This window comes from Quercus lobata, chromosome 4 (assembly GCF_001633185.2).
Source record: "Quercus lobata isolate SW786 chromosome 4, ValleyOak3.0 Primary Assembly, whole genome shotgun sequence".
NCBI lineage: Eukaryota > Viridiplantae > Streptophyta > Magnoliopsida > Fagales > Fagaceae > Quercus > Quercus lobata.
In genome coordinates, this window is record NC_044907.1 from 74,384,372 (window position 1) to 74,396,823 (window position 12,452).

At 33.8% G+C, this 12,452-nt stretch overlaps 1 pseudogene across 1 annotated transcript; it reads left to right on the plus strand.

Annotated features, from left to right (window-relative positions):
- Positions 1 to 7,127: 7,127 nt before the first annotated feature.
- LOC115986800 lies at positions 7,128 to 11,133 on the plus strand (annotated as a pseudogene). The gene is made up of 8 exons (XR_004090886.1): positions 7,128 to 7,260; positions 7,742 to 8,342; positions 8,721 to 8,906; positions 9,007 to 9,108; positions 9,549 to 9,701; positions 10,199 to 10,378; positions 10,614 to 10,711; positions 10,793 to 11,133. The product of XR_004090886.1 is annotated as a zinc finger CCCH domain-containing protein 17-like (transcript).
- The last annotated feature ends 1,319 nt before the right edge of the window (positions 11,134 to 12,452 follow it).

Below are 12,452 nucleotides of genomic sequence, written 5' to 3' on the forward strand. Positions count from 1 at the left end.
TCTAAGAAATCCAATCATGCGAAGTTCCAAGCTCCTTCAATAAAAATTTAAAATAACTCTTTTAAGTTTTGAGTTGTAAATATAATTAAACAAAAAAATAAAATAAAATAATCTCCATTGAAAGCAGGCTCAATTCCATGCAAATATTGTGTGGCCGGAGAGTTTGGCACTGAGAGCCAGACTCTCAATTCCATGCAAAATGTAGCTTTATTGGCAATTTGACACCTTATAAAGTTCCATAGGCGTTTTGCAACTTAAGAATAGGAATAAAAGAATTTCGTGGGTTGTGATGCCTAATATGGTTTAGTCGAGGAATATGAATTGATGATTTCAGTGCGTTTAATTTAAGTGGAAGAATTTGTCAAAATGCATCAAAGTTTTTATATTTAATAATCAAGTATCATCCATATATATGCATTTGGACTTAATATGTGTCCTTTGCTCTTCATGGATCGACAAGATTAATAAACTCTGACCACTTTGGGATACTCAAGTCTCTATGACATTGCTGAAATGGTTAAACAATAACTAAGTGAATTCTATTCTTGAATGAACGTATAAGCAATCAAGAGACTTTATTACAAAGTCCTTGTAAAAATAAGATGGAGGGTGGTGGTAATGAGTTCAATACTTACACACGTTGCCCCTTTGATTTATCGTCAAACATTAACTTTAGCTTTTTTTTTCTTTTTTTTTAAATATAACTTTGTTTATTTTAGTTTTGAAGGACTTCTTAGATTATGTGATTTGTCAATTTTGTCAGACTAAATAAAAAGTTACATTCTTAAGTTGATTTGTCAATTTGGCTAGACTAAATTGCAATTTACACTTTTAAATTTGATAAATTTAAATTTTATCTTTTAAAGTTTCAAAATTTTGGATTTACACCCCTACCATTTCATAATGTTTGCAAAAAGACCCTTCCGTGCCCCTATTCATGAATGAGGACACCATTATGTCACATTATCTTAGAACAAATCTGGTTTTGAATAAATCAATTAAATCTTGAAATTGTAGTTTATCGAGTCACCATCACATTTAACTTCAATTAAATCTTGAATAGTATATCCAACAATCTTGATTTTATAATTTTTGACATTCTTAATCAATTCAATTTTCTTTGCTTTTGACCAATTAATCACACCTTACCCCAAACTTGGGTTAGCTATTATAAACTTCAAGCAAAAATTAAAGTCTTCTTTTCCACTTATTTCAAACCACTGTTCAATTTCAATAGAAAAAAAAAAACCAACCTATTCCACAAGTAATTGCTAATAACGCACAAAAATGCAAGAACGGAGGCTAGCATGAATCCAAACTGTATAGTAACTAGACAGAATCACTGATGACCGTATTGACTGGAGACAGTCTATGCAAAGGGACCCATGCAATGGAAAATTAGCTTGCTTTAATTGGGAGACGATGACACAATGAAAAATCCAAAAATCTTCCAGCTAGAGAAGCAATATTTCTTTGATAGTAATAGGATCTTGAAATTTATGAAAAATAAAAAAATGTGCTAGATGCTGCTGCATTAGGAGGAAAATCCAACTAAAAAATATCCAAGATATATGCTTTTACACTGGACTAATCTTCTTCAACTTTTTATTACTTGTAGCTTTACTCCTTGTAACTTCCATTGTTATTGTATCCTTGGTTCCAATGTGACCCAATTATATTTTATCATCCACTTACTCTCGTGGTAATTATCCAATATGAGATTTTTAAGAGTTCACAAACTGCATCACTCCCATGCGAGTAATGTCGTGGCAACATTTTTTAAGTAAAAAATCTTAAACGTCTCTCCTCTCCATTTAAAATTAAATTTCTAGAGCAAACTTGTTCTCATGTGGCTGAATGGGCATTGAGTTATAGGGGAACTGGATTTGATCCAATTCATACCTTGTACATATTATTGGGGACCTTTAATATGGACATCAGATGAGGTGAGGTCCCGATTATTCCCTTAATTGGTGTTCATCATTGCCTTTCGTTATCACCAAAAACTTTGTCTCCACCTCGTGCATCTATAGATCTAGTCCCTATATGTCTTGTACTTCGTGGTTTATTGAATTTGCAAACAAAATGAAAGTTTCTTTGCTTTGTCTTTTCTGGGTCTTTGAGCTTGAAGCTTCAGGCCAAGTTCATGGAGAGTGCCATAACCGAATAGTGTGAAGTTGAAGTATGGATGTTGGCAACGGCGACTGGATCTGATCAGTGTGGGAGAATTACAGAATAACATGAAATGTGTTTTGGTTCAATAGTAATTGCTAAGCTGGCTTTGTACTTGTTTATAAGGCAATTTTGACATGTCTTATTTTTATTGTGCCATCTCTTACATATTGCAGGAATTGCATGTTAAGCAATTGCATATAGCCTGCACTCCTAAATAATGTTGCCACATCATTAAAAATATGTCAACTCATATTTTCGTTAGACACACAAGCAAAAAAACTAAAGGAAGTTAGTGGAGTGACCAATTGTGCTTCGTTTTGAGATTTTAGGGACCAATAGCGCTCAGTTGAAATTTCAAAGACTAAAAGTGTTCAGTAGGTAAATTTCAAGGATTAATAATGTAGTTTTGCCTAAAAATTTTATTTGAAGAAGTATGAAACTATATACATAAAAAATGTATGTTATACAAAATCAATCTCATTTGTATAATAATTTTGATACCTATTTGTTAAAAGCAATATCCACTCATTAAAAACTTCTAAGAATGATAACAAATATCATCATCTTTCAGTAATAAGCAACTGAGTTTTGCTAAAACACTATCGCCATATTTAAATTTTCGCAATAAATGATGTCTGTAAGGACACGATTTGGTGACGAACCTAAACAGTATTGGGTTCGTACGTAAAAGGCCCAGACAATATGATTTGTAGAGCGTGAGTATAAAGAGCTAGGTTAACTGTGGTATCTACCTCCAAGATTTTCTCTCAAGCCCATACAAGGTTTTCCTTCTTTTTCGTTGGTATAATCAACGTTTTTTCTTAAGTCCCTAGTGTTACTCTCTCTCTCCTCCTTCTTACTTCTTTCTCTTCAGTTTTATGTGTGTTCTTCTTTTTTCTCGATCCCCTTCTTCATGTTCTTCGTTTAGTTTATATACTCCCCTTCGCGATCCATCCTCGTCGAACACGTGTAGATTGTGTCCGGGGGATTTCTTTCTGTCCCATCTGGCACCTCCTGAAACTTCCTATGGGCAGCTGTAAGGCTGCTTCCCTACTGCTCAGGTATCACCTCCACATTAATGCGGTCAGAGAGTTGGTTGAGAGGTCATTAATGCGGAGGCAGCTATAGTTTCAGATATTTGTTTGCCTTATCTCTTTCATCTTTAGTCGGCTACTCTACCCTTTGAGATGACCTAATTCTGAGATCTGATCGCGGTGAGACCACGTCCTGATCGTCCTCGGACGCGATCGTCCTCGGACGCATACTGCCGAGGAGCATGACGTCCTCGGACGGGTATACGGCCCCGGATGGGCCACTGGCCCAACAATCCTCAACCAATTCTGAATCCTATGGGCCTATCAACCGAATGATCCCCACAATGTCATATGCTATAATTGAAACTCTTTATCAAATACCTTCAACCATACACAATGAAAATTTTCTCATTCATACTTTCTTCTTTATCATTCTAAAATCGTCTAGGTGCAATCTTTAACTTAATTAGTTTTTAATGAACACCAATTTTAGGCAAAAAAAAAAGGGGAAAAAAAAAAGATAACAAAAGACAAGGAAATAAAATACCTTATATTACTGTTCCAACTATCTAAGCATTACTATCATCTAAAACTCAAAATACGTGAAGGAAATTTTTGAGATGTTAAAATTTAGTGGTAGTATTTTAAACATTACACAATGGAATATTTTAAGAAGCATAAGCTTTCATTAGGGTTTAATTGAGATAATAACAATATGACATATTTGTTTTTTTCCAAAATATTAAGGGGGAAATTACTTGATTTTAAAGTTTAAGGAGGAATTATGAATTGTCCCAAACATAAAGGATGAAAAGTATTTTAATCCTAAGTTTTTGTTTTTGTTTTTTTTTTGTTTTTTTTTTTTGTTTTTTTGTTTTTTGTTTTTTTTTTTTTTTTTTTTTTTTTTTTTTTTTTTTTTTTTTTTTACGTGTGTGTGTGTAAAACTATGTGTTTTTACTTGGTGTAGAAAGAAAAAAAAATACAAACAATCAACCTAAGAAAATTGTATGCGAAACAGTGAATTTTGGCTCAACAAAAATTGACTAATAAATTTTATTTTTTCTAGAAATATAAAGAATGACACAACAGTTTCATAAGACCTTTATAACTTTGTTATATTTTACTTTAACTTATAAAGAATTGACACCTTAGCAGTTGTGAAAATATTGTAGCAACAACAAAATGTCTTAAAATTTATCACAAGAGAAATGTTATGTCCACACTATTTTCATTACAAATCATAAATGGTAGATTGTTATGGGTTGTTATTGGTGGGCAACAAAGTAATTTCATTGGTAAGTTTAAATTAGAATAACAATTTACCACCTAAAATTTGTTATTAAAATGTTGTAAAAAATGTTGTGGATATAGTTTTTTTTTTTTTTTTCCCCACAATACCTTTATTTTAATTGTGGTAATAGTATTAATTTTTTTTCCACAATACCTTTATTTTAATTGTGGTAATAGTATTAAATACTATGTGTTACATCAACAATATTTTTACAACAAATCTTCAATTATATGTTATTAATGATTTAAATTTGAATCCACTACTAAAATTATTTTTCCTACCAATAATAGTAAATAATAACTTGTTACTTAAAATTTATTGTAAAAATGTTGTGGGTATAATATTTTTTTAAGGTAAAAAATTTTTCTTTCTCACTAAACTCACCCTTTTGGCTGGTCTCAAAAGTAAAGGTTGAATAAACCAAATGTACTATAGCTAGAGCAAGGGACAAACTTAGGATTTCAAGTTAGGAGGGGCCAAAGTATAAGAAAAAAAATATTCGAAATAGGCATCTATATAATATTAGCAAATTATAAATATACAAATTTGTTGCTTCTTAATACAGTAAGATGCAATCATCTACCAATAAAGACTAAAAAAATAATAATAATAATGTCTTTTTAATACACGGCTGGCTAGGTTTTTTTTTTTTTTTTTTTTTTTTTTAATTTATTAAGGTTAGATCATTCATAGTAATGGTACTAAAAAATTTTTACTTTTAGCATCTCAAAATACTATGTTATCTATTTTATTATCTCACTTTACAGTACACCCAACATCAAATATTCTATTTGTTTACCACTTCATTTAAAATAAAATAAATAATCATTAAAATAATAAGGGAAAAGAGAAAATTTGAGTTTTTTAATTGAAGGAAGAAAGATAATTTTAATAAAATATTGTATTAAAATAATCTTAATAGTTAACTGTAGTTTCAAAAAATTTAGTTTTATCTTCTCAAACAACACATGGTTTTTTGGTTCTTTAGCAATAAAATAGTTTTTTTTTTTTTTTCCCCGCTAAAATACAACTACATTATAAATGTTTTTATTATTTTTGTTAAGTTTTTAGGTTAGATAGTTACTAATTAGGCTGAGGAGAAAGAGAAGGCCAAAAGTTTTGGACAACAGGCCAACTATAAAAATAAAATATATGATAAATAAATAAAAATTGAGCTTTTTTTTTTAATAAATAAAGTAATGTTAAGAAAATGCTTGCCTCATTTATTAAGGAACCCAAAAAAAAAAAGTGGCTTAGAGCATCAATAGTGGGGCTTGTATATGCCAAATGTTAGGAACATTTGGCATTTAAGTCCCAAAATTGCTCAACAATGGGAAGGCCAAATGCTAAAAAGGCCAAATTTATTTTGAGATATAGCTACAGTACCATCTCAAATGTAAGATGGTACTATAGCTGAATTGCATAAATTTTTTTTTTTTAATACTCTCATTTCTCTTTCCTCTCTCATTTTAACTCGGCAATTTCTCTTTCCTCTCTCATTTTTTTCTCTTTCTTTTCTCTCTCTTCCTTCTCTCTCTTTCTTTCTGCTCTCTCTTCTTCTTGCTCTCTGATTCTTCTCAATATCTTCACTCTCTCCGGCAACCCTCTAGATCGGCGTTGGGTTTCTAGATTGGTGGTGGGTCTCTAGATCGGCAGTGGGTTTCTAGATCGGTGGTGGGTGGGTCTCTGCTTTTTTCCTTCTCCGGCAACTCTCTCTCTCTTTCATTTTTCCTTCTTCGTGTGGGTCAACAAAATCAACTTCCTTCAAGCTTCCCAACGGCAAATCTGCTTCCTTCGAGCTGCAGCAGTGGTGGGTCTGGTTTTTGACCGTGGGTTGCTGTTTTTTTTTTTTTTTTTTTTTTTGGTGGTGTTGATGGGCGAGAGGGTGGTGGTGGTGGTGTTGATGGTCGGAGGGCAGTAGGTGTAGTGGCGTGGTTCTGGTCTTTTCTCTAGGTTTTTTTTTTTATTTTTTTTATGTTGACGATAGATTATGGGTTGTCGGTGGTGGTGGTGGTGGTGTGCAACGGTGGTGGTGATTGTGGTTCTTGAACAGAAAGCATGAGAGAGAAAGAATAAATAATGTTCTTGGGCTTGGTGTTTGGGTGATTGGTGTTTGATGGTCTAGGGTTTTTTTTTTTTTTTTTTTTTTTTGTGTTGATGATAGATTATGGGTTGTTGGAGGTGGTGGTGGTGTCAGGTGTGTGTATTGCAGCGACAGTGGGCGGTGGTGGGCATGTGGTGATGGTGTTTTTTTGTAAAATTTGTGGTTGTTGAACAGAAAAAATGAGAAAGAAAGAATAAATCACTGTAATTGGAGGATATATTATTTTATTGTGTAGATATATTATTTTAATGAGTAATAGGAAAATAAAAGTTTAGGATGTTGAAGGTATTGTAAAATGATATGTTATAATTAATAAAATAACTTTTTGGAATGTTAAAATAAGATAAGATATAAAAACAAGATGGAGATACTCTTACAGGCTATAGCATTTTTTAATGGCCAATTAGGATTTTCGTCCCCCTCAAAAAAAAAAAAAAAAATTAAGATTTTCGAATTAATACCAACGGTCGGAAGGGGAACCTTATTTCCATTATAAATAGACACCGCCACTCTTACTTTTCAGTACTCTTCGTATTCTCTCTCTCTCTCTCACTTTTCAAAATTCAAACCCTAATTTCCTCTGTTTTCCATCGGCGATTTGAGATTGTTTCTGATTGAACGAAGATCTCGGCGGCTCGATTTTCAAAGTCTCTCAGGTTTGCTATTGCAATTAGATTTAGATTTAGAATTTCTTTAGCTATGATCGCACCGACTTTTGTAATGATCGAATCTATTCTCCGCCTTAGGCAATGTTACCAAAGTAATTTACTTTCTCTAGGGTTTGCCGATGGATCGGCGATTAGGTTTTGGAAGTTTGTATTTTGTTATGTATTTGATAAGGGATTTTGGAATTTTCTATAAGCTGTTATTGCCAAATCAGAATTTCAAGATTCTTCGGCTTCTCTAGGGTTACTGTTATAGCAAGAATCCTAAAAATGGTGGAACTGGGAATTTTCTGGATACTTTAGTAGGGTTTCTGTTTTGGGAGAACTGAGAATTTAAAATCCTTGATTGGTTTTTGATTTGGAAGATTTTCTTCCATGGAAGAAAGAGATTGGTTTTTGTATTTGGCTGCTTCACTTTGTGGAAGGCTTTATTCATTGGTTTCCTATTCCTATTATTTGTGGGTGTTTATATTATGGAGATTAAAACTGCAAGAAGAGGGCCACAGGGAAAAGAAAGTTCTGTTTTTGATCGATTAGGAGCAGGACGAGGAGGGCATTTAAACAACAGCAGCAACAAGATATGCAAATTTTGGCTCAGTGGTAGATGCCTTAAAAACCCATGTAGGTTTGCCCATTCAGAAACACCTGATGTGGCCACCATTCACCGTCCCAGGCAGACTCCTTACTACCCTCACTCCAGCAACGCTTAAGTTTCGAATACTTGGCGAAGGGCTCCTAGGATTTCACAAAATGTTCAGGAGAAGGTTGTTAACCACAAGTCTTCCAAAAATGTTCCTGGGAAGTCTGAATCAGACTTTGAAGATATTAAAAAGAAGTCGCCAGAAAGCGTTTCTGAGAGTTCTTCAGAATGTTCTGTTGTTGAAAATGATTCTAATCTGGAGAATGTGGTTGAAGAAAAGCCTCTGGAGCATGTTCCTAAGAAAACTGCAGAAAGGGTTTGTGAGTTCTGGGTGCAAGGGACGTGTGTCTATGGTGATCAGTGCCCTTACCTACACTCATGGTTTCGTGGGGATAAGTTCAAAAGGTTGGCAGAGCTTCAAGGGCACAACAAGGTACCTAAATGTGTTTGATGAACTTTATTCTTCCATTTCCATTAGGATTTTGGTGTAAATTTTTTTAATTTGGAATCTGATTTAATAATGAGACCTGAACTCATTTTATGCCAAAGTTAAACTTGGCCTAGTCTAGCCTAATTAATTGTTTCATCATTTGAATACTAATATAGCCCATTCATGATATCTAGATTATAGAAATTTGATTTGTTCCTGAATAAGAACATGGAGCATTATATGCTTCCCTGCTATTTTTACAATGGGATTCATAAATGACAATTGATAGAAGACCAAAAGATATTGTTGGTTTATAGAAATTATATCCTAGATAGAGCAAGTTGTTTTTGAAAAACCATATTTATGAGTTTTTGATAACAGGCAGTCAATGGAATTGCACTTCCTCTAAGATGCAACAAGCTTTGTTCAGGTAGTAGTGATGGAACAATTCGGCTTTGGGACTGCCATACTGGTCAATGTGCTAATGTGATTAACCTTGGTGGCGAAGTTGGATCTGTTTGTAGTGAAGGCCCATGGCTCTTTGTTGGCATGCCAAATGTTGTGAAGGTGAGCTTAAAACCGAGTAAAGTTGTGATTTTTTTTTTTTTTTCCTGAATTTTGTCAGTTCAAGATGTGACCTCGATTTGGCATGTTGGTGATGCTGCAGGTGTGGAATACTGAATCAGGTGCTGAATATAGTCTCAATGGACCTGTTGGGCAAGTCAATGCATTGGAATCTGTTTACAATTTGCTTTTTGCTGGGGTAGAGGTAGGCTACTTTGCTGACAGTTTAGAATTCTTGCATTCTCTATCTAGCTTTTATTCTTTCTATTTGATTAAATTTGGGCAATGTTGAGTTCAGGGTGTTTCTCTTTTCAGAATTTCTTTTAGTTGTTTGAGCAAGAACTTATCTGATTTAATGTACTTTGATATGTGAGTCATATCCATAGCAGATGCTTGGGGTTGGTGCAGTTGGTTATCATGCTTGACTCACACACTATAGTTTCCCAGTTTGAACTGGGGGCTAAGACACTACTGTCAAAGCCTTTTACTTATTAAAGAGGTGGGGGGGGGGGGGGGGTTTGGGAATGACCAATGTTAATGCTCGAGGTCTCACTAGATTTTGGTGTTGAGTGTTTCATGTGTATACATCTCTTCTTTATAATTAAAGTTGGTCCGAAATTAATTTAGTATTGCTTTTGATTGCAGGATGGTGTTATTTTGGCATGGAAAGGCACTTATGAAACTAACCTTACATTTCAACTTGCTGCAACCCTTAAAGGCCACACAAATGGTATAACATCTTTAGTTGTTGGAGGAGGTAACAGGCTGTACTCAGGTTCCAAGGACCACACAATAAGGGTTAGTTTTTTCTCTTTAAGAATTTTTTTTTCCCCTGTTGTTCTATCTTTTTGTTGTTGTTAGTAGTTAGTATTTGAAGAGAGCTTGATTATTTAAGATCATTGGTGCTTTCTTCTGCTTTACTTGCTTCTTCTATACCGGAAGGACTGTGGTTGGATAGTATCTCATTTAGACCTGGTGCTGACCTTTTGCTTTAGTGATTCTGTATTCTTTTAGTTCGAAATTTCCCCTTTTCAAATCTTGCATTGAACCAATATGATGTACTCTCCCTCATGTATTTTGCGGGAAACAATAACATATCCTTGTTTTAGTGACTAAATTATTTACGATAAATTGATTAAGTTCTACTCTGTAAAACTTAGCAATATATATCTTATATTTTTGAAATTTTTGTCATGGTTGTCATTTTCTTTATATGTGCATAAGGATCATATATTTTGTTTTGATTTGTCAGGGGGAAAAAAAGAATTAATTTTTGTTCTTATATTTTGTTTCAGGTTTGGGATCATGAAAATTGGCAGTGTATTATGACACTGTATGGGCATGATGATGTTGTGAAGTCTCTCATGTGCTGGGATAAGTATTTGTTCTCTGGTTCATTGGATTGCACAATAAAAGTTTGGGCTTCTACTGATGATGGCAGCTTGGAAGTAATCTATACTCACAGTGAAGAACAAGTAAGTTATTGAACCACAATTAGTTTCATTTACTTTCTTATTTGCTTCTCCCCTTAAGTAATTGAGGTGTGCTACAGTCATTGAGCAGTATCAATTGGTCTGGTAATGGCAAAATTGTGTTGTTATGTCAGAAACTCAATAGGTGTATTATTTTGTGGCAATGCCATGTTGTTGATACTATAGCCTTAGTTTTTAAGTGTAAACTAATTGGATGGCATGATTGTTAATGGTACAGGGCATCATTGCACTTGCTGGGATGACTGATCCCGATGTTAAACCAATCTTGTATTGCTCTTGTAGCGATAAATCTGTCCACCTCTATGAACTGCCAATGTGAGTACAATTTTCCCTTCATGAAAAATCTTTCTTCTCTTCCCTCTTGGATTCGACTAATATTAGTGATTTTTGTTTCAGATTCACTGACAGGGGCAGATTATTTGCAAAACAAGAAGTCCAGACTCTTCAAATAGGTCCTGGGGGCCTCTTTTTTACTGGGGATCAGACTGGTTTGCTGACAGTGTATACATGGGTAGCAGACTAATGGCTGTGACGTTTCCAAGACTAGTACAGCATGGTTTTTATTACTTATGGCAAACAATGTACTGTATTTTGATCACATTTTCCAATGTACAGTATTTTGAGTACATTTTCCAATGTACGATATTTCGAGTTTAGAAATTCATGTTATTATGAATATTGTGGATAAAACAATGTAATACTACGTAATGAAAATAAATAGCTACATAACCTAAGGTAAAGACTTTGTTTTACTGTTTTTGTCTACTGGCCCTTACGGGTGAACAAAGTTACAAAATAAAGTGGGATTGGATGATATTCAGATCGCTTCTTCACTTTATTAGATTTTTTTGAGGTCTACTTGGAGGTTCAGAAGTCCATTTTCCAGCAATTGCTTGATTTAGAGAACTTTCACGAATAATATCGAATGTATTTCAACAACAAATCATGTGCCCTGAACCAGATCCTTATTTCTTATTAGATTACATGAATATAATTTCTTATTCAATTACACCTTTTACAAAATGTCTCTTTTCTATTAAAGAGATAGACCATAGAAAGTCATTCCACACTTCCTACACATTAAGTGCTCTACTTTAGGTTTTTAGGTGCTCTACCTGAGATTTTAAGTTTTAGCAGTTCACTGATTCAACTGTGTTTGGAATCTTGTTGTGTTTGCCCCTCATTATTGAATGGTGACTTATTAACTCAGCATGTCCAATTTTCTTCCTCAGCAATGATGTCAAGTGGACTGAATCAATGTCAATCCCAACAACAACAATCTGACTGCTATCCTCACCTTTTAAACGTGCTAATTCAACACCTTAAGAACCAAAAGAAAACAATCTGATCATTAATTTTAAATTCCTAAATGAAACTTGTTGAGCATAATTGACGTAATTTGGAGAGTAAACAAGTATGTAAAGAACAGGTAAATTTGGTTCAATTTTAATAATTCAAAGAAAAACATATGATTACCTTGTACACCGAATACAATTTGCATGGCCCTAGACCGAGCATTCTTTTTGCTATTATTTATTCTGACCCGGATCACTACCTTTCGCTGAAAAAAAAGTTGGAAGTGTCAATTATTATGTAATTAAAAGCATGCATGACTATAATTTCAATTCTTTTCGGTCATTATGCTTACTAGTGCTCCGAGTGTGCGTCTAGAGAACCATACATTCTCATATACTCTCAAGCCGTATTCCTTTCTGCGTGACTGACTAGGCTGATGGCCAAGTTCACTTTCCAGAAGAAATAAAAAAGTAAGAGGTTGAAGTTTTCCCTGTGCTCAACAGTTTTCTTACTAGTGACAAAGTGCATTTGGTAGCTCTATCTGTGAGTCAAAAATGTGAATTTGGAGAGCATTCACATCTTGCTGCGGCTCAATTGCCATATCAGTTTAATCCGGAGCTTAACTTGGCTTTGGTATATTTATAAGAGAGATATTAACAGATGCTTTAAACATGTTTGGATAAAGGGTTTGGCTTACCTCTGGTATTTTTTTAACTAAAATCTCCTTTTAATTTTTTTTTTAAAAAGTACTACTAGTGAT